At 40.0% G+C, this 23,757-nt stretch overlaps 1 long non-coding RNA gene across 1 annotated transcript; it reads right to left on the reverse strand.

The window, feature by feature from the left end:
- Positions 1–5,279: 5,279 nt before the first annotated feature.
- Positions 5,280–22,859, reverse strand: LOC144318511 (uncharacterized). The gene is made up of 2 exons (XR_013384478.1): positions 22,630–22,859; positions 5,280–14,916 (listed from the first exon to the last, which is right to left on the reverse strand). It is a non-coding gene; the product is annotated as an uncharacterized LOC144318511 (long non-coding RNA).
- Positions 22,860–23,757: the final 898 nt, after the last annotated feature.

The raw sequence follows: 23,757 nt of genomic DNA on the forward strand, positions 1-23,757 counted from the left end.
CAGATACCTAGAAAGTAGAACTCTGAAAAAGAGAAAGAAAGAAATAAGAAAGAAAAAAAGGAAGGAAGAGAAAAAGAAAGGAAAGAAAGGAAAAGAAAAGAACAAAACTAGACTCTGGGACAGGAATCCTCATGCAGGAAGTTCACTCCCAAGTGCTGGAAAGATTAACATTTGTGGAGCACTGAGTGAGGGGAGAAGTTGGCTATGTTATAATCATAAGACCTTGGCCAACAGCATGGGGGGTGGTTGCATAAGCTGGGATGGCCCTTTAGTTGTACTGAAGTGGGGGAAAGTCTGTGTTTTTATACCCTGTCCTTGGCTAGTCACTGGATACAAGCTGTCCTGTCCTGATTGTGTACAACTGAGAGTGGAGTGTACAGCCTTTGCAACAGCTGGTGGAATAAGGTTTCAGTCCTAACAGGGTTTTGCGGTCTGAATGTGTTCCATAAAGTTCATGTGTTGAAATTCTAATGCCCATTGATAGATGGTCTTAGGAGGTGGGGCCTTTGGGAGGTGATTAGTCGTGAAGGCATTAAGTAAGATTAACGCCCTTATAGAAGAGGCTGGAGGGAGTTTCCTTGCCCCTTTGGCTATGTGAGGATATGAGAAGTCCCCATGCTGGAGGCAGGTCCTTATCTGACCATGCTGGCACATTGATTTTGGACTTCCAGCCCCAGAAGGATGAGAATAAATTTCTGTTGTTTATAAGCTACTTAATCTGTAGAATTTTGTCCTAGCAGCCTGAATAGACTAAGATACAGGGGGACCTGGGCTGTGTAGTATGACATCCATAGCTTAATCCTATTAGTTTCATTGTCTTCATGGCAGTTATCCTTATGATCTTACCTAATTTATTCATTTATGTCTATTTAATTCCTGTGACCTTCACTAAAATATAACCTTTATGAGAACAGGATTCTTATTTGTTTTGTATTGCTCAAGCCTCAAATCCTATAACAGAGGCTGGCACTTAGTAGATGTTCAATAAATGTTTGTTGATTGCACAAATGAATTGGCTTTCTATGGTTCAGTTCAGAATTTATTAGAACTCGGTGGTCTTTGGGTCTTTTTTTTTTTTTTTTTTAACATGTCTTTCCTTTCATTTCACAGAACATGAGAGTTTAGGAAAACAGTGAGTCAGCTATCTTGACCTAGCCCCTGGCCCCTCTTTCCAGAGCTCTGTGATGCTGCCACCAGCCTGTTCATGGTCTCTGACTTCCATGGACTGGGTTCCTCCTGCCTCCCATCACCTGTAGCTGAGTCCAACCTCAAGAACTGGATTCTCCCCAGCATACTTGCTCAATTGATAGACCTAGGCTCCTCCTCATAATTCCTGCTTAGATCTTATCACAACATGATGATTTTGTACCCTAATTTCTAGAAATGAATACTTTTGTTGTTGTTGTTGTTGCCTAGGCCTAAGGAGTCATTTGGAAAACCTGCCTGAAGTTCCAAAATACTAGATAATGTGGCTGTACTTGTTATCACTTATTGAGAGCTACCTAGAGAATTGGCTTTGTGGTAAATTGTTCCATAAATCATTTCTGGTTTTTATAAAAAACCTCTCAAAGAATGGCTCATGAAGAAATGGAGGCTTGGAAGGTTTTTGTAGAGTTTAATATGACTTCTTCAAGTCGAACAGGTAAAAAGTGTTGATGCTTCAAACCTCAGTTTAACTGACCCCCATACCAAGAGTCTTACTCTGCTGTTTCAGCTCTATTGGCTCCGCCAGAGTCTGAAAGTCTGCTGCACACTACCTGCCATGAAACACATTCTTACAATTTCATGCTTATCAATGATCAGATGCGCAGATATAGCTGAACACCGTTCCTCCTCTGTGGAGGAAGAAAGCGTGGATCTGTTAATGACACCAACCCCTGCGGCCCTGTGTAAGAGCTGTTGTTTATGAATGCCATCATTATGAAAGGAGCTAAAGTTCCTTTTTGAGGGATCCTAAGTGGCTGAAAGTTCAGGAACCTTTTTTCCATGTTGAGCCAGTATCACTAACTCCTAATACTTAACATTTCAGTGTATCATACTGATTTGTACACAGGTGCCTATTTTGCATTGTAAATCCAAGATCTCAGACATTTGATGGAAGCTTCTCCAATTCCAATTGAAACGAACAGTAGAGTAGCTCAGCAATAGATGATAGTAGAACTTTTTATGAGAGCAGAGATTTAACATATAAATTATACCATGAAAAATTAATTGTTTAGGTAATAAAGATAAATGGAGACTAATTTCTGAATGGCCTCCCTTCCTTGCTCCACCCCCATGTCGTGGAAACACACATTAGTAAGAGCATCTATTTGTCAAATTTGCTTGGTGTGTTGCTTCAGAGCTACAACAGTATTACCAACATTCTGAAAAAGCTCATTGATTGAAATTGATTTAATCTTAGTTTTCTTTTTTCTTTTTTAAAGATTTTATCTATTTATTCATGAGAGAAAGAGAGAGAGAGAGAGAGGCAGAGACACAAGCAGAGGGAGAAGCAGGCTCCATGCAGGGAGCCTGATGTGGGACTTGATCCCGGGTCTCCAGGATCACTCCCTGGGCCAAAGGCAGCGCTAAACCACTGAGCCACCCGGGCTGCCCTCTTTTTTTTTTTTTTTTTTTTTTTTAAGATTTTATTTATTTATTTGAGCAAGCACGAGGTGGGGAAGGGGCATGAGCTGAGGGAGGAGCAGAGGGAGAGGAGAAGCAGACTCCCCACTGAGCAGGAAGCCTGACCTGGGGTTCCATCCCTGTATCCTGGGATCATGATCCAAGCCAAAGGCAGATACTTAACAACTGAGCTACACAGGCACCTTCTAATTTCTTAGTTTTATCATAAATAGTTCTAAAGCAGTGATAGACACTGCTTTATCCAGCATACTGATACATCTGTGTTTAGTATTTGGTAAAAGAAATGACTATCATAAACCGAAAGACATATTTTATGGGGACTTTTTTGATTCTACAGTAAATTAGTGTGATCGCTGTGGGAAAAATGGCCAATGTCCCTCTCTGTAGTTTACATCAAAAAATGGTTACACTGGGCAACCCTGGTGCCTTAGCGGTTTAGCACCGCTTGCAGCCGGGGGTGTGATCCTGGAGACCCGGATCGAGTCCCACATCGGGCTCCCTGCATGGAGCCTGCTTCTCCCTCTGCCTGTGCCTCTGCCTCTCTCTCTCTCTCTCTCTGAATAAATAAATAAAATCTTTAAAAAAATGGTTACACTGAGAGTGTAAGCAAATATGATCAGCTGTTCAGATGTCAGCAGCATTTTACTCCTAGGATGCTTGTCACAATGTAGAACATGATTTGCAATGTTTTTTCTGGAAAGTGCAAGCCTTTTCTTAACCTATCTACCTAACAAACACCACTATATATACAGTAATTCTCATGAAATAATAAAAACTTATTTTGGAGTCAAATAAAAAAAAAAGATCTGAGACAGTATCAGCAATTAATTAATTAGAAAATATAAGATGTAAATGAGTGCGTGCATGAAACGTTTAAGTTGGTAGCTGCGATCTGTACTGTGAGCCATCTTACTTAGAAAATGAAAACAGTGATTCATGATGTGGTTTTGGCAAGTACTCAAGCTGATACAAAATGTTCCAGAATGTAGTCAAAGTTGAAAAGGCAGTTTGAGCAAATACACAGGAAACCTGGAATTTTCTATTGGCAGTATGATCTGGAAAAAATCCAGGAACCTGAACACACACTTCCACATTCTTGATTAGGAACTTAAGAAGTTATTCAGCACAGCTCTTTCAAATGTTGGGTTTGCATTGTAATTGGCTGTCTAGTCTTGCTTTATTTCCACATCAGTCAATAAATAAAAACCTTGAGTTTTTCGAAAAAACTGTTCTGAACATGTTAGTTACCGTTTTCTCTTTTGGTTTTCGGGGCATTTTCTGGGCATTCAGATTTTTGTTATATGCCCAGCTCATTTCTTTGGATAGCATGCAAGTAGGCGAAGGGCTATGAGGAAGGTCATAGTAAGACCATGCAGCACCTTGACCCGGGAGCAAAATGCACAAATTGTAACTGCCTGAGCAGCTGCAAGGGAGAGGGCATTTGACAGTGGATCTCACGTTTATTTCAATTAAGGTTTTTATTGAGAATTTATTACAGAATTTAGTGATTCCATTTCTGCCCAAATTTAGTTATATAAGCCTATGAACTTTATGGATTTGCTACTGAATCTGGACTTACTGTGGAAGTCAGTTCTAATGGTTCTCCATGCACACCCTGGGGTAGGAAACAGGTCAATGCTTGGATTTCTTTAAGAGAGCATCAGCCCAAATGCCGACCTCTGCCTACCTCTGGGAATCCATAAAGCATTTGTTTATGACAACCATATATGAGTTTATATACTATGCCAGAGTGGACCTCCCACATCTGGGACCAAATCTCTACTCTCTGGATTTAAGCAACAGAGGATGTTTTCTAATCATAAATGTTTCTGTCAATATAACTTACCATTTAACTGACATCTGCATGTTGGTGCATCCACCAAGGTGTGACCAATGAAAGCACATACTCTTGTTTTCCCACGGGACTAAGGGCCCTGCTCAGCCCCAGCCCATGAGGAGAAAGTAAGCCTGGTAGATATGATGACTGCCAATGCTTGGTCTTCTAGCAGCAGCTTCATTTTTCATTAACGATTGCTTTGGTGTAAATGGTTGAAGGAACCCCAGTGTCTCATGTGATATGTCTCACTTTCAGAAGGCAAAGTGTGGTAAATCTAAGCAATCTGCTCACTTAGAACTTTGACTTGTATTCGTGCAACACATCTCATGTTCTTCTGAAGAAATAAGCCTTAAAAGTTTTTTAAAAGTAACAAACAAAGTAAAGTCTGATTTCTAAATCTATGTTGCTGGCTCAGACTTTGTTGACAAGTAAAATTAGTTTTCTGAGGAGAAAGTAGCTAAAAGACTCTATTTGTGATTATTAAAAATTAAATTATATATGAAGTGATTCACCTTGGAATCAAACTTTATTCCCAGGTCATCCAAACAACTCTCTAAAATTGCCAAAGGAACACGATAATACAAGTTCTTGGAGAGTGTCATTTGGCAAGCTGACCAATAAATGAAATGAAATGTCAGGAGTTTAGAGCAGTAATAAGGATATCAATATATTTCAGATTGTATAAAAACTTGCCAGGAACTTTCACTGGACAGAAGCCAAAACAAAGGAAGAACCATGATATTAGGCAGCACAATGTCTTATAAAAGACTGACAGACAAGAAAGCAAGACCTGTAGTAGGAAGTTTCAAAGGTCTTCCAAGAAACTCAATAACTTTAATAAAGAAGTATTTTCAGGATTTAAGGCAAACATAAGGTCTGCAAAGCATTCTTTTATGATTTCTTATAAGACACTGAGTTCTGTACCAATTACACTTCCATTCTTTTACTTATTTCTTCACTTATTAAATTTGTATTGTGTTTAGGGGACTGTGACAAGGATAAGTGATACATAGTCTTGGCAATCAGGGGTTCACAGTGCTGTGCAGAAGACATATGAATTATGATTTTGTGTTTTTTAAAGTATAGTTTACATAAGATGAAATTCACCATTTTTTTATTTGAATGTAGTTGAAACCAATGTTGCATTATTTTCAGGTGTGCAACATAATGATTCGATAAGTTTATACATTATGCTATATTCACAAGTGTAGCTACCATCTGTCCCCATACGTGAAATTCGCCAATTTTAAATGTACAATATAAGCTAACAAATGTATACAGCTGGTAACCATCACTAAAATCATATTAGTCACATTTTTATCACCCCAAAAGTTCTCTAGCTCCTCCACACAGTCAATCCTACCCCGCTCACCCTATGCGCATAGCACTCACTATTCGACTTTTTCTCACAATAGTTTTGAGTTTTTAAAAATTTTATATACAGAGAATAATATAATTCATAGTCTTTCATATCTGGCTTTTTGTACTCAGCGTAAGGTTTTTGAGATTCATCTATTTTATTGCAAATATCAGTAGATATTTTTATCTATTGTAGAGCAGTGTTTAAATGGATGTGCCAAAATTTGTTTATCTACTCATCAATTTATAGGCAATCAAGGTTGTTCACAGTTTGGGGCTGTTATGAATAGAATTGTTACAAACATTCTCATATGGGTCTTTGTATGAAAATATGTTTTCATTTCTTTTGGGCAAATACCTAAAAGTAATCATTTATGGAAATTTTTTTTCATGGAGTTGCTGGAGTTTATTGTACTGCCCTCAAGTTTCATTTACTCCCCATTTAATCTCCACGTTTTACACTCAACCTTCCTCACTCACACCGTGTCTGTGCGTCAGAGCTCTTTAGACCTCTGCAGGGTAGGTCAGCTCCCCACTTACCTCTAATTCCCTCTGTGCTTACCCTGTAATGTGGCTTGCTTGGGCCCTTTTCCTCAGGGATCACTTCTCTGTGCCCTTTTCTAGTCATATCCAAGGATCAGCTGGAGTCTTTTGACTATCAATTGTTCCTTTCCCTTGCTTATGAAAAACTCACCTCAATTAGCCTCCTCTGACTACCCATCCAATATTAAATTTTCCTCATCACTGACATGTTTTCCATCTCTCAAGATACTTGTAACTTTTGAGATGATTTTGTTTGTTCACACATTTCTTACCTATCTCTCCCATCAGAATGTAAGCTTCAGGAGGGCAGGACTTTATAATGTTCACTTTATGCTCCTAGCACTTAGAACTGTGCCTCACACATAGTAAATACTGCATTGATATTTCTGATGATTCAGAGGTGTGTGGATCCTCAACCTGAGAGTAAGAATGCATCAGAATCCAGTGTCCCTTAATCTCTCTAGTGTGAATTCCTGGATTCCCTTCAAGTTCATATTCTTACTGGATTTTACCATGAATCATGATTTCAAAACATATATATACTTTGTTTTTCTTTCTATATAGTAAAATTATACTTATCCTTCAAGGCCTGACTCAAGTCTTCTGCATCAAGTTTTCCATGAAGATAACATTGCTTTTCTGCTTCCTGGATATGTTGACTGTAGAGATGGTCTAAGTAACGGTTTCATGATTTACTTTATATTTCTCTATTCTCTAATTATCTCATAATTTATTTTTGCCTCCCTAACAGAATTATAGCTCCTCAAAGCCAGGATCCCCTTTTATATCTGCTAAGAAGAGTTGATCCAAATTAGGCGTTAAGAAAACTTATGATGCTCAGTATCTATGTAGATATATGAAGATTATGGATTACTTTTCCTAGGTAAAGCTATACAGGTAAGAGACTACTTTATTTATTTTTTTTAAGAGGCTACTTTAAAAGCATCATCCATCCATTCATTCCACAAATATTTATTCAGTGCCTTCTATGTGTCAAGTAGTGCTTTACATTTTGAGGATACATAAGTGAATAAAACAATGATAAAAACAAAAATCCCTGACCAGTTTGAACTTATGTGTTTTGAGAGTTAACAGATAAAAACAATTAAATAAGTAAAATATATTATATGTTAAGTAGCCATGTGTAAAACAGGACCTTCAAATTTAAAGGAGCAAAAGAACTCAATAACTTAATTAAAATGTAATCATTAGGCCCTCAAAATCTTATAAAAGACATTTGCCTTATCTTCTATTTAGAATGGATTCTCTGTCCTATTTTAAAACAATGAAGAATAACCAAGTGGAGTCAAAAGAGAAAGAATATGATTGCATTTGCTTCAATGTGGAGTAATTTGCAAACAATGAAGTCTTCTAACTTGATCTGAATTATCTTTGCTTCATTGTGGGTCACAAAAGTCGACTTAAGGTAACCCTGAAAACTGCTAAGTGGAAATTTGATTCTTGACTCTAAGTCAACACATCATCAGGAGAGAAAGTTTGTATCTTGAATTGCTTGGGGTACTTCGGTTTAGGTCATTGCTTTCTGTGTCCCCAGCCCATTCTCTCCTAAATCTCTTAAATATAAAATATCAAAATAGGGATCCCTGCGTGGCGCAGCGGTTTGGCACCTGCCTTTGGCCCAGGGCGCGATCCTGGAGACCCAGGATCGAATCCCACATCGGGCTCCCGGTGCATGGAGCCTGCCTCTCTCTCTCTGCCTATGTCTCTGCCTCTCTCTCTCTCTCTCTCTGTGACTATCATAAATAAATAAAAAATTAAAAAAAAATAAAATATCAAAATAATCCTCTTAGTGTCTTCTTTTCCAAAATTCCACTCAGAGTGGGGCACATGAGCAAACTTTCTTGTGGAATATCTCAATCTCTTCTCTGGACCTCTGTCCATTAAGGCCTGTTAACAAGCATGTAGCCAGTAGGTGTGCAGGTAAAACTTTTGGTCCAGCAGTAATGTTTATATAATTACACATTTCTGATCATTTACATTGCTTAAATATCCTATGGCTTCTCTAACCCTACCCTCTCAACAGCTTGCTACAAATTCCTAGAGTATAATGTTTATTTTCAGAAAGTAGCCCTTGGAAGAAGTTTAAAAATTGAGTATTAAAATTTTTTTTATAGTACAGGCAAAGACTGAAAAAAGAGTATTATTAGATTAGCAAATATATTGGTTGCAGAAATATTAATGATTATCAAATATAAACATCCATTGATAGAAAAATTCTAAATTATGAAGTAGTAATGGATTTTAAAGCTAAACATTATATGAACTTTTAAAATGTATGATGTAAATATAGTCCATGAACATTTATAGGATTCATATTTTAAAGATGGGATTAATTTCTATTTGTTTTTAATTTTTGTAAATGTCAAAGTATAATGTATTATGAACAATGCAGAGAATAGAATTTTTGAAATATCCTAGGGCATTCATAATTTATCAGGGCTGTCTGTCTTCTCCCAAAACACTTTGGTATTTTTGAAATAAAATTATAATATAGAGTGTATTCACGATCTAGGTAAATGATGGCCTGGGATAAGGAAGGAATATTTGAAGGCTACATACTGTATCTCTCTGATGTTTCTCATTTCATGGTGTGTTTTTTTTTAAATTAATCAATTAATTAATTAATTAATTAATTTATTTATTTATTTTTAATAGGCTCCATACCCGATGTGGAGTCCAATGTGGGGCTTAAACTCATGACCCTGAGATCAAAACGTTACCTGAGAGCAAGAGTTGGACACAACCAATGGAGCTACTCAGGTGCCCCTTCATTTCATGTTTTTAACATGATTGCATATCCATTTATTCATTCAGCAGATATTTACTGATCTGTTGTATGCCAAACACCATTCTAAGGGATAAAGATATTGTAATGAAAAAATTATTCCTGTTCTTGCAGAGTTTATATAGTCCAGCAGGGGAGATATACAATGGAACAAAAAGGTAAAACCTACGATATGTTAGATAGCAATATGTACTGAGGTTGGAAGACAAATAAAGCAGGGAAGTGGGTTGAACTTTTAGTTTGGCTGACCAGGGAGGGCTTCACTGGGAAAGTGACTTGAAATACTTGAAGGAATTAGAGAGCAAATTATCTGGGGAAAGAGTGTTCATGGTGAAGAAACAGCAAATGTAAAAATCTTAGGTGGGGACATGTTTGGTGTGTGAACAGGCAGAAGGAGGCCAGTGTGACTGGGATAGAGTGATTGTGTCAGTGAAACATTGACCTTTCTCCTCTGCCTGTATGGCTATAGGAACATGAGCAATCTAAGAAGTAATATTTTCCCACCATTCATTCGTGGTTCCCTGTCTAGGGCAATTGAAAACAATGTATGATCGATCAGTTCAGGCCAGTGTTTACTTTTTATATATTCATTTTTTAAAGACTAAAATTTTAAGATTAGTTTTAGGTTTAAAATAACATTGAGAGGGAAGTCAAGAGATTTCCCACTCACCCCTACCCCACACCTACATAGCCTCCCCTGTTACCAATATCACATGCCAGAATGGAATTTGTTTGTTTGTTTGTTTGTTTGTTTTCTAGCCAAGAATAAACCTACACCAACATGTATAAACATTCAAATTCCATATTTACCTTAGGGTTCACTCTGGATGTTCTACATTCTATGAGTTTAGACAAATGTGTAATAATATGTATCCATCATTGCAATATCATACAGAGTATTTTCACTGCCCTAAAAATCAGGCATGCTGTATCTATTCATCTCCCCGGTCCCTGCTATTAACATTGATTTATTTACTGTCTCCATAGTTTTGCCTTTTTCAGAATTCCATTATAGTTGGAATCAAAAAGTGTGTAGCCTTTTTAGACTGGCTTCTTTCACTTTACTAATATGCACTTAAAGCTCCTCTATGTCAAAAAAAAAAAAAAAAGTTCCTCTATGTCCTTTTATGTCTTGATAGCTCATTTATTTTTAGTGCTGAATAATATTCCATTGTCTGGATATACCACAGTTTATTTATCCATTCACCTACTGAAGGACATCTTGGTTGCTTCCAAGTTTTGGCAATTATGAGTAAAGCTGCTATAAACATCCTCGTGCAGGTTTTTGTGTGAACATAAATTTTCAGCTCTTTTGGGTAAATATCAGAGTGTGATTGCTGGATCATATGGTAAGAATATGTTTAGTTTTCTAAGAAACCGCCAAACTGTCTTCCAAAGTGGCTGTACCATTTTACAATCCCACCAGAAATGTATGAGAGTTCCTATTGCTCCACACCCTTGCCAGCATTTGGTGTTGCTTACTTACTTTTCATTTCTGAGAGAAATGTTGCTTCTGATATGAGTTAGCATAGAATTAATTCGTCAGTCTATTCCTTGGCTTTGATTAAAGAAAGGATTTAGGGAAATGAAAAGCTCTAATGTCTTTGCTAAATTAATTGAAATATGTAAAAATTTAAAAAGCAAAACTGAAAAAAGTTTAATTGACATTTTGCCAATTCCAATTTAATTCAACAGACGTTTATTGAGATCCTCTAATGTGAAAAGTTTGCTGCTTGTTCCTTTGGGGGATATGATTAGCAAAAAGCCATGGACGACAACTTTCTCAGTTCTGGGGCTCTTTAGCAAAAGAAACTAATAATCTGTTCTAATAATACTGTTCCATTTATCTGTCGCTTTGCTCTGAGGGTCTTGCTCAACTTGCTTGCAAGCTGTGTTTTCTTAATATAGAAACTTACTATGGCTCTGTGAAGTAGATGGATATTAAATACTACTATGTTCTGTTTCGTTTTCAGAATAGTAGAAATATTTCCAGTGTTTGTCCTTAGATGTCTGTGAACTCCCAGTTCTGCGTCTCAGAGTGGGTGCTTGTAGACAGCTCCTTTGCCCCTGTAGCATTAGGCAAACTGATGCATAACTCCCACATAGCTTCTTCAGAATACGGTTCCTCTATCCCAGAAGCACTTTAGTGTTAGGCCGATGAGCTTTCTTCAGAAGGAATTCTCTGTATTCACTATTAGAGCTAACAGATATCTGTGATAGTTCTTCCCCTGCCTACTCTGGATACTATGGATCTTTTCCTTTTTCACTCAGATACATTTAGATTTCACTTCCTACTCTTCACTTTTCTCCTGCTTCCCCTCATTCAGTTTTTATGATTTCTAGCTAGCTAGCGGCCTTATGCCTGGATTCCCTCTGTTTTGACAGAAAGATTTATTTCTACAATGGATTGGTGAAGATTATTTGTGATGCTGTGTTTGGAAGGATTCTGAGACTGAGTCCAAGTTCAGTAGGAGAGGGTGTTGGGATTAATTAGATTAATTAGCAGTGAGAGAGAGTGAGGATGTAGTAGTTGTGGCAGGACCTCACTGTCTGGACTGTTGGCTCACATGGATGGTACAGTCCCCTTGTACCAGACGTACCATTCTAATCTTCCTCCTTAATCCCACAGATTACAGCATGAGGTCACATCATGCATAGTCCAGGTCCTTGAACTACCGTATCTCAGCAACTGTTTGATATTTGGAAGAAACTACTTGCTCACTTTGCATACAGAAGATACTCAAAACATGCAGATTTGTGATATATGAATTTTAACAGGATGAAGCCTTTAATAGTTGAAATCACTTGGCATCATCTGTTTTGGACCTTCTGCTTGATGGATTATCCAATAGTCAATGGTACCAGCAGGCAGGCTGGGTATCTAAAAAACACCATTAAGTTGCAGGTCCCTAAAAACTTGGGTATACTTCCCACTTTCTGGAATGCATGCTACTAAGGCATTTAAAGTTCCTACTAGTTCCTGTTCATAAGGCTCAGTAAGCATGATGTCATCAGATGTTTGACACGATATTCCGTGAAATTCCAAGATGATCAAGATTTTTGGGTGTTAGATTTTGTCAGGCAATGGAACAGTTGATTTAGCCCTGAAGCAAGAGTGTGAAGATGTGTTGCTGTCCCTGCTTCTGGTGGGATTTGCAATTTGTTATAGACAAAAAGGCATTTGTCAAATCAATAGCTGCATACCAGGATCTAGAGGTTGTACTAATTTGCCCCTTTAAAAATTCTATGTCTGGAGTAACTGCTGCAATGGGAATAATGACCTGCATAGCTTTATAACAACTCACGATCCATCTGTCTTTTGCATAGGCCAAAAAAGAGAATTACACTGGAAGGTGATATAAGATATAATCCTTTTGTTCTTCAAATTTTTGATGAAGCCAATGATCTCTGTACTTCCACCAGGGGTCAGTTGTGGCTTACCACTCTGGTTGAGAGAGGAAGCTTTAGAGCCATGACCTCATCATGGCTCTAACATAACAACCCTACCTCCAGAGGTAAGAAGTGTCGTACAGTGATTCTGTAAGTTTCTAAGCATGACTATTCAAATTATATATGCAAGATCTGAGGATATAGCTAGAGGCCCAAAAATCCACTTTATCAATTGACCTCCATAAGTCCCACATTGTCTGGTGGGCCATGGTGGCATTATAACCTCAGAGGAGCTAGCATCTAGTAATCTCAAATTAGGCCTGGATGTTTTCCTTTTCCAGAACATGATCACCCTATTTATATAAGCACCTTATAGAAGGCTTAGAAAATATTTCAGAATATATTGTGGTGATGCTGAATGAGCCCCCTGCACTCTGAGCCTAGGAGTTTGCTTAAGGCTGCAAGGGTAAGAAGATGTGCTCCACTGTTGTGGTGATCCAAGTCAGATTTCTGTCCTCTTGGCCTAGAATTTTTTAATTACAGTTGCATACATATATAATTATTTATTAGGCTGCCTATTTGTTTCATGAAACACTGTGATCAGGTTAGCCTTATAGCAGATACCTGCAGGTCAGACATAACTGATTGTGGTAATTATGCATACTTTGTCTTTAGAGGTTAAGTTGGCCCCTAATATTCCAGAATTTCACTGTCTATTTTAAAATCAGGAAACTCATTTCAGTGGTGGCATTTCTCATCATCATCCCTTGCTTATAAAAGACAGCCATCCACCATAGAGCTCTTCTAAGCATATAGTGACCCCATTGTTAATGTATTTCTCAGTGTTTTATTGAAGAGAGAGCACTCTGGACTCTCAAGGGAATTATTTGTATGGGTATTCAGGTTTACTCCAACATTCCTATCTTTCTAAGCCTTTTGGTTTTGTCTCCTATTTTATGCCAAGGAAGTTCCGGCATTTCATCCTGATTGAATTAGGTCACGTTGGTGTCCATGTTTTAGTAATCATCCAAGCAAACTCTTGAAACTTCTCATAGTTACATAATTCTCTGTTAAGTTAAATCATAATAATATATTTGTTTTAATCCAATGTTGTATTAGATTTTTGGTCTAATATCCATTGAGAGTACTCCCATATCTATTCTCCAAGTTTCTGCCAATGTATACTTCCAAAATCTTGCTGTTCTTTTGGAATATAAACTCTCTTCTCCCAAGCATGTTTTGGCACTTGCCTCCCTGGGGTGTGTTGAGATACAACCCTATTTGCAGGTTTTGAGGCAGTGAATGATGCTGAGGAGAATAAACATTCTTTTTGAAGGCAGGAGTTTATAGGGTCTTCGAGTAAGGCTACTCTCCTTAAAACATAAGAAGCTGCTTCTGCTGGCAAGTGGCTCAGAGATATTAGATTAAAAATATTCAACTTTGTCTAAGCTGAACAAAATTTCTTCCTTCCAAGTTCAAGCATCCATTTCTTCCAAACAATTCCTAAACTTTTACATAAGAAACTCTGTAAATTCATGTTATATTGTAATTATGCAACTCACAAAAATATTTTGATTAGTCATACCTGCCTTATGTCTCCAAGAAATAAGAGGTTCTTTCATAACTACTGAAGATGCTTTCTGGTTTTCTATGACTTGATGTCAGAGAAAGCTCATTCCCAGTTCTTATTACCATAACTGTCACGTACTTCAGCAACTTTGTTACTTAAAGTCTTACCTTCCATAGATAATTCATCCCAACCAGCCACAGGGAATAATTTAAGTCATTTTGCTCTGTTGCCTGTTACAGATTACCAGCATCCCAATTGTTGTTGGCAAGAAAGTTATCACTGTGTTCAGAGTCGAAGAGGTAAGCAACTCAGTTACAGAGTCCTATCTTTGAGGGTCAGTTTCCTGGGTCCACTCATGCTGCCAAGTCTTCTACCAATCAAGATCCAGCAATAAACCATGATATATATTTCAAATGGAGAACTTTAATGTAAAGAATTGGTTACTTGGATTTTTAATTATCTGTTGTAACCAATAATTTAGTAGCTCGAAACCAGATACATTTAATATCTCACGTTGCTTCTGAGGTTCAGGAATCCAGGAGAAGCTTAGGATCTCCTATGAGATTGCAGTCAAACTGTCAGATGGGATTGCAGTTATCTGAAGGCTTGGCTGAAGATGGAGGATCTGCTTCCAAGATGGCGCACTTACGTAGCTATTGGCAGGAGGCCTCAGCTTCTCTCTGGTTGTTGGCAAAAAGTTTCAGTTTCTCACCACAGGGGCCTCTCCACGAGGCCATTTGAGTGTCCTCATGACATAGCAGTTGGCTTCTTTCAGAGAGTTATCTAAGAGAGAGAACATGATGAGGCTGTGATACCTTTTATGACCTAGCCACACACCATCATGTGTGTCATGGTCTACTCATTTGAAGCAAGTTATTAAGTCCAGCCCACAATCAAGGGGAGATGAATTAGAGTCCACCTTTTAGAGAGAAGAGTGTTGAGGAATCTGTGACATATTTAAAAATCATCACACACCAGTATTAGAAGCCTGAAAGAACAGAAAAGGAATGACAAGCTAAGTCCAATATTAGTATGTGTGAATGCAGCTACTACTCTTGGTGTCAAAGAACAAAAGGGCACTGGTTTATGTAGTGGCTCAGAGGACTGGTCTCTGTCGCTGGTGCTTTGAATGATGAATACCATGTGGCTGTTGTGTGAATTTTCGGGAAGGCTACCACTTGGCTATTGTCCAACTCTCTGAGGAAGAGATGCTATGGGAATGGTGCTCCTTGAAAAGTGCATGGTGTCGCTGGTACTCTGCCACTGAAAAGGTATAGCCAGCCCTGAGGGGCTGAAGCATTGTTGGTATGGTATTTGTTTTCTGCTGCTGGAAGAAAACTTATAGGAACTGTAAATAGAAAAAGAGTTCATTCTTCCCTCCTCCTGTCTTTCAATTTCACACTAGTGTCTTTCACTGACAGAAACTAACAGGAATCCATCTGGCAAGGGAATATTGAAAATATAGTCCAAAGAAGCAGAGTGCGGATGGGTCGACTTGGCACTGAGAGATAATAGGTAACTAACTGGCATAGCCTGATTTTGGCTTATGTTTTTCTTACAGGTACTAACTCCTCAGATCACCCTTCTTAATTCTTTACATTCAACTATGAAGGTCCTCATATCTGGTCCAAATCCTTGTCTAACCTCTTCCCAGTAAGTGGCTGGTATCTGCATGAATTGGATACTCTGTATTTTAAAAGCACTTAAGAAGATTTGTGGTAGGTGGGTTTTAATAGGAAAAGTCTTGAAAAGTTGAAATCATTTGAGATCATCATCTATTTCAGGCCTCTAGCAGCCAGTTGTGAATGGAGGCTATACATAGTTTGGATATCTAGAAGTCTCTAGCAGGCCACCAATAATGGTCCAGTGTCTCTCTCTTTCCCTCTTCCATGTCCTCCTGGCAAATATGGTAAATATGCCCCAGTTTACAGTCCTCCTGTACGGTTTGCTTCGGGCCAGAGCTGGACCTAGTGACCTCCTGAAGGTTTGTAGCTTTGGAGAAGATTGTGAATTGGTCACAATTTTAGATCTCTGCAAAAGAATGCTGTCATTGCATAAGTAGCTCAGAAACTTGCCCCTTCCCAGGTATTCTTTGAATAAGGTGCCCCAAATGGGTAAGTTCTTTCTACTTGCTTTGCCAAGCACCATCCAATCCCAGCTGCTTTTCATATCCCGAACAGGTTTTATTCCCAATCTAGATTCTAGGAGCTGCCACCAGGAACTCTAAGTTGCTCTGGCATTTGGTATCCACAGAGTTTCTGTAGTCCATGTGAGTAGAACAGTTCAAATAGATTTCTACTATCTTATTTTGCACCATTCTCTCTTTACATTCTCATTGCACAAGTCCTAAAGAATGTTTAATATTAAAATAAATCTAATAGACACAATCAGGAATTTAATGGAAAAATGAACATTAGAAACTAGTGACTAGGGGATCCCTGGGTGGCTTAGTGGTTTAGCGCCTGCCTTCGGCCCAGGGCGTGATCCTGGAGTTCCCTGCATGGAGCCTGCTTCTCCCTCTGCCTGTGTCTCTGCCTCTCTCTGTGTGTGTCTCTCATGAATAAATAAATAAAATCTTAAAAAAAAAAAAAAGAAACTAGCGACTGAATAACATTATGCAATTTCTCTTCTGGTTTATGAGCTTTCATTTGGTCTGGCCACCCACTTCCTGTCCAAACAACGAGGAAGGCAGAATTTATCATAGTCTCAGCCTTTCTCTTCCCTCTAGACCTCTCTGCCTCCTTCCCTCCCAGGGAAGGAGCTATTTTATGCCCCCCTCTAATGATGCCTTTGTGATTGGATGACCTCATATAATTCATAGCGTCCCTGTATATACATTTTCTCATCTGATTATTTAACTTAGTCAACTCCTCCCTTTGGATGTCCACTAGGTATTTCACACTTAAGATGCCCCAACTGCCTCCTGATCATACCAACTCCCCCAAACACACACTATCCTCAGTCTTTCTACTTCAGTTGATGAAAACATCATCCTCCCAGTTAGTTGCTCAGGCCAAAAAGTCTCCGCTTTTCTTATCTGTTTTCTTTCTTCCATTCCTCATAATCAGTACATTAGCACGTCCTATTGGCTCTACTATCAAAATGTATCCAGAATCTGTCCACTTCTCACCATCCACTACCACTACCACTGGTCCATACCACTGTCACCTCTCACCTTGACCAGTTCAACAGCCTCCCACCTGGTTTATCTGCTCCTGTCCTTGCCTCAATTTAGTCTTTTCTCAACATAGAAGCAGCATGGTCCTTTACAACAGAGCATGTCGCTCTTCTGCTTGAACCCTCCAGCTGCTTCTTATTTCACTCAGCCTAAACTTGTCTTTAAAATGTCCACCAGGGTTCTGTAATAACTCGGCCCCTTGCTAATCCTCTGACTTCATCTTGTACTTCTCTTCCCTTCGTTCTCTCCGTAGGAACCACACTTTCTCCCTAGGAGCCACCACTGGGTGGCTCAGTGGTTGAGCATCTGCCTTGGGCTCAGGTCATGATCCTGGGGTCCTAGGACTGAGTCCCATATCGGGCTCCCCGCAGGGAGCCTCCTTCTCCCTCTGCCTATGTCTCCACTTCTCTCTGTGTCTCTCATGAATAAATAAAATCTTTAAAAAAAAACTAACTTTATTCTTTTTCCTCTTTTTCTTTTAACAAATCATACAAATTCCTCCCTCATGATGTTTGGACTAGCTTTTCCCTCTGCTTGGAAATTCCTCTTGCTCTGGTATTTGCATTGTTTGCTCCACCTCTCCACCAGTCTTCTCTCAAATATTACCTTTTCAATGATGACTTCCCGAATCACTGAATTTAAATTGGAAGATACCTTGGCTTTCTGCCTGGCATGTTCTCTCCCTCTTCCCTATTTTATTTTTACTCACTAATCACTATTTGGCAAACCCAGGCACCCAAGAGAAAAATACATTTACTGATGTATTGCTGATTGTCTACCTGTCCCCAATATAACATAGCCATATGAGGTCTTGGATTTTTGTCTATTTTGTTCATTTCTGTGTCCCAAGTTCCTAAAGGAGTGGTTGGCACATAGTAGGCCTTCAGCAAATATTGCTTGAATGAATAAATATATAAGTATATGCATGAAAAAATAAATCTCAGAAACAGAATGTGGGGGGGTGGGGAACTAGATGATCTATAAAGCCCTTTCATTTCTAAATCTACAAAAATGAGGCTCACAGTTGGGTTCCTTCTGGGTTGCAGTATAGGCAATACATTTAACATCTGGGAATATAGTAGCACTGAATAATGAAAGCCATTGTCAGACACAAACGACCACCCTGGCCTTATTGATCATGCATATAGGCTAGATACCAATCCTGCTTCCACCCAGGAGTATCTGCATTTTAAAAGGATTCTCTTAAAGATTGAGAAGCCAAAGGTTATCATTTTGTAATAGAAATTTCAACATTCTAGGGTGCCAGTGGTAGTAAATTTTTGGCAGTTCATTGCACCTCTGGAAAGTATGTCTATTCTGCACACTTAAAAGGTTAACTCTGAATTTTTATGTAAGTGTCAGAGATCTAAACACACTAGGAATTGAATTTGTATGATGTTTTCTCCCTGGGTTAGTAGAATTTTTCCTGCCTTGGTTTTGTGGTTGTTCAGCAGTTGAGTAGAAAAACAAAGTAGTTTTTGTTTTGTTTTGCTTTTTTTAATTTTGAGTCCTTAGGAGTATATTTGAGGAGGTTGACACTAAGAAGAAAGCCCCCAAAGAGCTTTCAGTAGTGAAACAATTAGCCAGCAAGGTCATTTCCAATCTGTGTCAGCATTTGATAGTGGTGTAATGTACACTGCTTTGGCCTGCTGTAGGCATTGTCATATAAGAGAAAAAATATGTATGGAGAAGGATGACCTAAAAAAAAAAACAGTGACCAGATTTCCAGTTCAATGACAAAATATGATAGGATTTGTTCATTCATTCATTCATTCATTCAACAAATATTTATTGACTGCTTAGAATATGCAAGCCACTTTTTCAGTCTTTTGTGACATTCTTTTTGGTAGAACGGGTTTCCTATTTTATTCATTCACTCGCACAACATCAATTGAGTGTCAATCATGTGTCAGATACTGTCTGAGGTTCTGGGTATACAAAGTAAGCCTATGTGGACCTTGTCATTGGGAGCTTTCTTTCCAGAAGAAAGGAGACATGCTTTAGATATCTGGGCAAGGTGCAGGAGGAGGGCACAAAGGAAGGGGTAGTCAATTCTTTCTTAAAGTTCTGGTAAGATAAATAAAGAGTTCCTAGAGAAGGGAATGTCTGGAATGAGTCTTGGCAAATGAGGAGGTGTTTGGACAGGAGGCTGAAGACAGGAGGCAGACTTTTCAGGCACAGAGATTCAGTAAGAGCAAAGGCAGGGAGTTATGAAACCACATAGAAGAGTCAGAGTTATAAGAATCGTGAGGTCAAGACAACTGCGAGGACAGATGATTTAGGGTCTTCTATGTCATTTTAAGAATTTTGCTCTTTGTTCTGTAAACTATGGAGAGCCTTTGAAGGATTTTAAGAAAGAGGGTTATATGATCTTCCTTAGCTTTTAAAGATCACTACCACTTTGGTAGTATTTGGAGAATGAATTATAGGAAGTGAGATTAGACACAGGGAGACAGTTAGGGGGCTCTTCCCAGACTGAGATAAAGGGTGATGCCACTGAACTCTGGCAATCAAAGGAGGAAGGAGAGGAGGGTATAGGTATGAAAAATGGTAAGGACACGGGATTGACAGGGTTAGTCAATGGATCGGAGGGAGATGACATAAAGGGAGAAGAAAAGAAGAATTTCTTGCTTTCTTGCTAGAGTAAAGGAGTAAGTAGTGATATCATCTACAGAGACAAGCAACTCAGGAGGAGAGCAGTTCTCAGTCTCAAAGAGAAGTCTGGTTTTGGAGTTGCCTGCATGGTCTGGCTAGAGATCCACACATAGCACCCACCAGTAGCCAGTGGTATTCTCACTCAGGTGTTTGCAGGCGAGACAAGTTTGGGGATTGCTGGGGAAGAGTCTGCTCAACACTGTCTCTGCAGGACTTCTCAAACCTCTAAACCAGATAGAGGTTCATCGTCTGATGTGGATTATTTTCAGTTAATATATTTGATACAAGATCCAAAAAACGTAGTTAATAAATGGTATAAAATTGGGGTGCCTGGGTGGCTCAGTTGGGTAAGTGGCTCACTTCAGCTCAGGTCATGATCCTGGGATCCTGGGGTTGAGCCCCATGTCTGGCTCCTTGCTCTACAGGGGATCTACTTCTTCCTCTCCCTTTGTACTCCACCCTGCCCACCCCACTGCTGTGCTCTCTCAAATAAATAAATAAATAAATAAATAAATAAATAAATAAATAAACAAACAAACAAACAGACTCAAGATGGTTCTAACCATTCAATTCCATGGTTAGAATCAGAGAATCTGCATAAACTGCAGTGATTATGTCCATGTGACTTGGAGGTCCTGGGAAGGAGCTGACTAGGACATGATGGTCTTTTTAAAGCGTATATATATATATATTTTTAATATATGTATAATATATAAAATATATATAAATAATAAATATAAATATAAATATAAACCAACAAAGTTTCCATGACTTACCTCCAGAATATTTAATTGCTTCCATATCTGTAGCTCCATAACACTTGTTAATACTCTATTATGGTTCTAATCTTATACTCTTAATATTACACTTCCCATGATACTCTGTTAGACCGTGTCTCCAAGTGCAGGGGACTCAACACATTCATCACTGTATCCAGCCTCAAGTGCGGTAGATATTCAGTTACATTTTCAAGGGCATGAACAGCCACTTAGGGAAATAGTAACTGGTCCCTGAAGTTTCAAAGCACTTTAATTCATTTCTTTTGTGACTGTAACATGTGTACCCTCGTTGGGAAGGAAGTCATTTTATTATCTCTATTTTACATCTGAGGAATGGTGCTGAAGAGGTTAAGTGTATTGGACAAAGTTACCCAGTCAGGAAGAGATGGGACCCGAACCTGGATTTTCTTTCTCGCCCAATCTCCTTTCCTTTGCTTTCTGCATTGCTGTGCCTGCACAAGAAGAGGTTTTAAAAGAGCACTGGGCCCTTCAGAGAAGTATGGGGTAAATGAGATTTCGTCTCAGAACATGGAAGCTGGGAATAGAGGTGAAAAACTACATCCACTGCCAATTTTGTCTAGAATAGCCTTGAAAGCTAACATTTTATAAAGACACCACTGAGCTCAGATTTCCACAGAGGGCAGGTCGGCAGTAATCCTGGCATTATGTGCTCTCAGGCCTGTGACCACAGCATAATGCTGGGGAAAGAAATCTCACAGTCAGCTTGTGAACTCCATTTGAAAAAGCAAAAAGCAGGTGTGGTTGTAGAGAGCCGGGGACACAGGGAGTGCGAGTTACAGGCAGATGTTACATATTCACCTCCAGGAAGGATCACTGGGGTATATAATGGTATTGACTAGACTCTAGTTTTATTTTCTTGGTGCAGGAAAAGACTTCTGTTGCTACAGAACTCCAAGTGCAAGATTGAAAATTTCTGTGTTAAAGGGAAATAGGCATTATTCATGGTGTCAGAATTTAGTACACTTAGGGTAAGTGCTGCAATGGTTAAATTTGTCTAAAAGGGGATGTGCCCCCTACCATTTCTAGGGCAAGAGCTTTTTCACTTAGGGTCTGTGGGGTGAAGTGTAATGGCCAGGCTTAAAAAGGAAGGAAGGGAGGGAGGGAGGTTGGGTGAAGGGAGGGAGGGAGGGAGGGAGGTTGGGAGAAGGGAGGGAGGGAGGTTGGGAGGGCGGGAAGGAGGGAGGAAGGAAGGGATGGAGGGAGGGACGGAGGGATGGAAGAGGGAAGGAAGGGAGGGAGAAGGGAGGAAGGGAGGTTGAGAGGGAGGGAAGGAGGCAGGGAGGATGGAGGAAGGGAGGATGGAGGGAGGGAAGGAGGGAGAGAGGGAAGGAGGGGAGGGAGGGAGGAACGGAGGGAGGAAGGAAGGGAGGGAGAGAGGGAGGGAGGGAGAGAGGGGAGGAGGGAGGAAGGCAGGGACAGAGGGAGGGAGGGAGAATGTGGTGGGAGCACTTCAGCTCCCCCGACGGAGGGCCTTTCGCCTGTTGGCTCCGGCGCCCGCCGAGGGCCATCGATCGCACGGGCTGTGACTGTGACGCAGGAGGGTTTCGATGGCGGAGCCGCGTGCACACCTTGCGGTCCTGCAGCCTCTGAGGAGCCGGCATCCCGCCCTGCTTCCCGGCGTGTCGGCGCGGGGGCTCGGACGGGGCCTCTGTGATCTCTCTGCGAGAAGGCAATTTGTTACAGCCCCGTGCATCCGGCTCTTCAGTTACATGTCCCGGTGCAGACCCTTCCTTTCAGAGACCCCTGGGAAGGCGGATGCCACCACGCGCAGTCATTATCCTCCCACAAGGAGTCCCCGAACGGTGTCACCCCATTTCTTCCCGCTGCCCCCCCCCCCCCCGACTGCGCTTTCCGGGCACGCACCTGCGCTCCCTTCCCTGCTCTGGCTCCTGCGTGTTGGGCCACGCGACCCCTCCGCGGTCTCAGCGTCTCGCCCGGTTCCCTTCTGCGGTGACGGGGGTCCTCGAAGGCAGGTGCCGTGCTCACCCGCAATCTATACTCAAGACCGGGCAGCTTTAGGAGTTTTACTACATTTTACGCACGAAGCGTCAGATCCGGGGTGGTTTGAGGGAACGGCCTCCGAAAGACTTTATCCCCCCCCCCTTTTTTTTTTTTTTTTTTTTGTTAATGTTTTCCTTTCCCAGTGGCTGGTGAAAATCGGAAGAGGTGGGGTTAGTCATCTGGATGGGGAAAGACATTTCTCTAAATGTCAATACTTATGAAACACCATCTTAAACCTTTATAAATGATTATCTTCCCCAGTACTGATGAGGCTGTTTCACATGCTGCTCAATTTATTTACTCAGGAGACCAATTTATTCCACTACCTCTGTACTAACTGTTTGCACTGACATCTAGGTCTGCTTCGAGCAAGCAACTGTGACAAGTTGTTTATTGAACTGTAAACAGGTATTGTCTGAATCTAAACAATGGCTTTATCTAATTAGGAGACCCTGGGCATCATCCCAGCCCCATGTGGCTATTCTAACCCAGTCTAGCATCTCCTGCAGATTTCCCATGTCTTTTAAAAATCCTCATGCTCACGTTAAAACCCTTCATCCCAAAGTGAAGAATAATCCTTATTTTGTCCCATAACTTTACATACTGGCGCTTTGTGCAAAAAAGGCCTGGCTATAATAAGCCAAACAAGGATGGCCCATTTTAGAACGGTTGAATAAGAAAAGGAAGACATGAATGAGACATAAAAAGAAAGAAAAGGATGAATAAAGATGAACTGGGTCTGTTACTTAGGCTGTAAAAATATCTTGTAGAAATTAGAAAACATTTTCCTACCAAAAGGGGACTCACTGAAATGATGGCTATCTGAGCGTTTCAGACAAAAATACAGGTACGATTCTGGAAAGCATGGTGGGAGAGCCGAGGGGGGAAAAGTTAATTTCCCCGGGCTCAGATTGAAATAGAACACGCTGGAAAGCACTAGGGGACCCTCATCTTACCCGCCATTGCTTTGTGCCTGAAGATGCTAATTGG

This window comes from Canis aureus, chromosome 8 (genome assembly GCF_053574225.1).
Source record: "Canis aureus isolate CA01 chromosome 8, VMU_Caureus_v.1.0, whole genome shotgun sequence".
Lineage (NCBI taxonomy): Eukaryota > Metazoa > Chordata > Mammalia > Carnivora > Canidae > Canis > Canis aureus.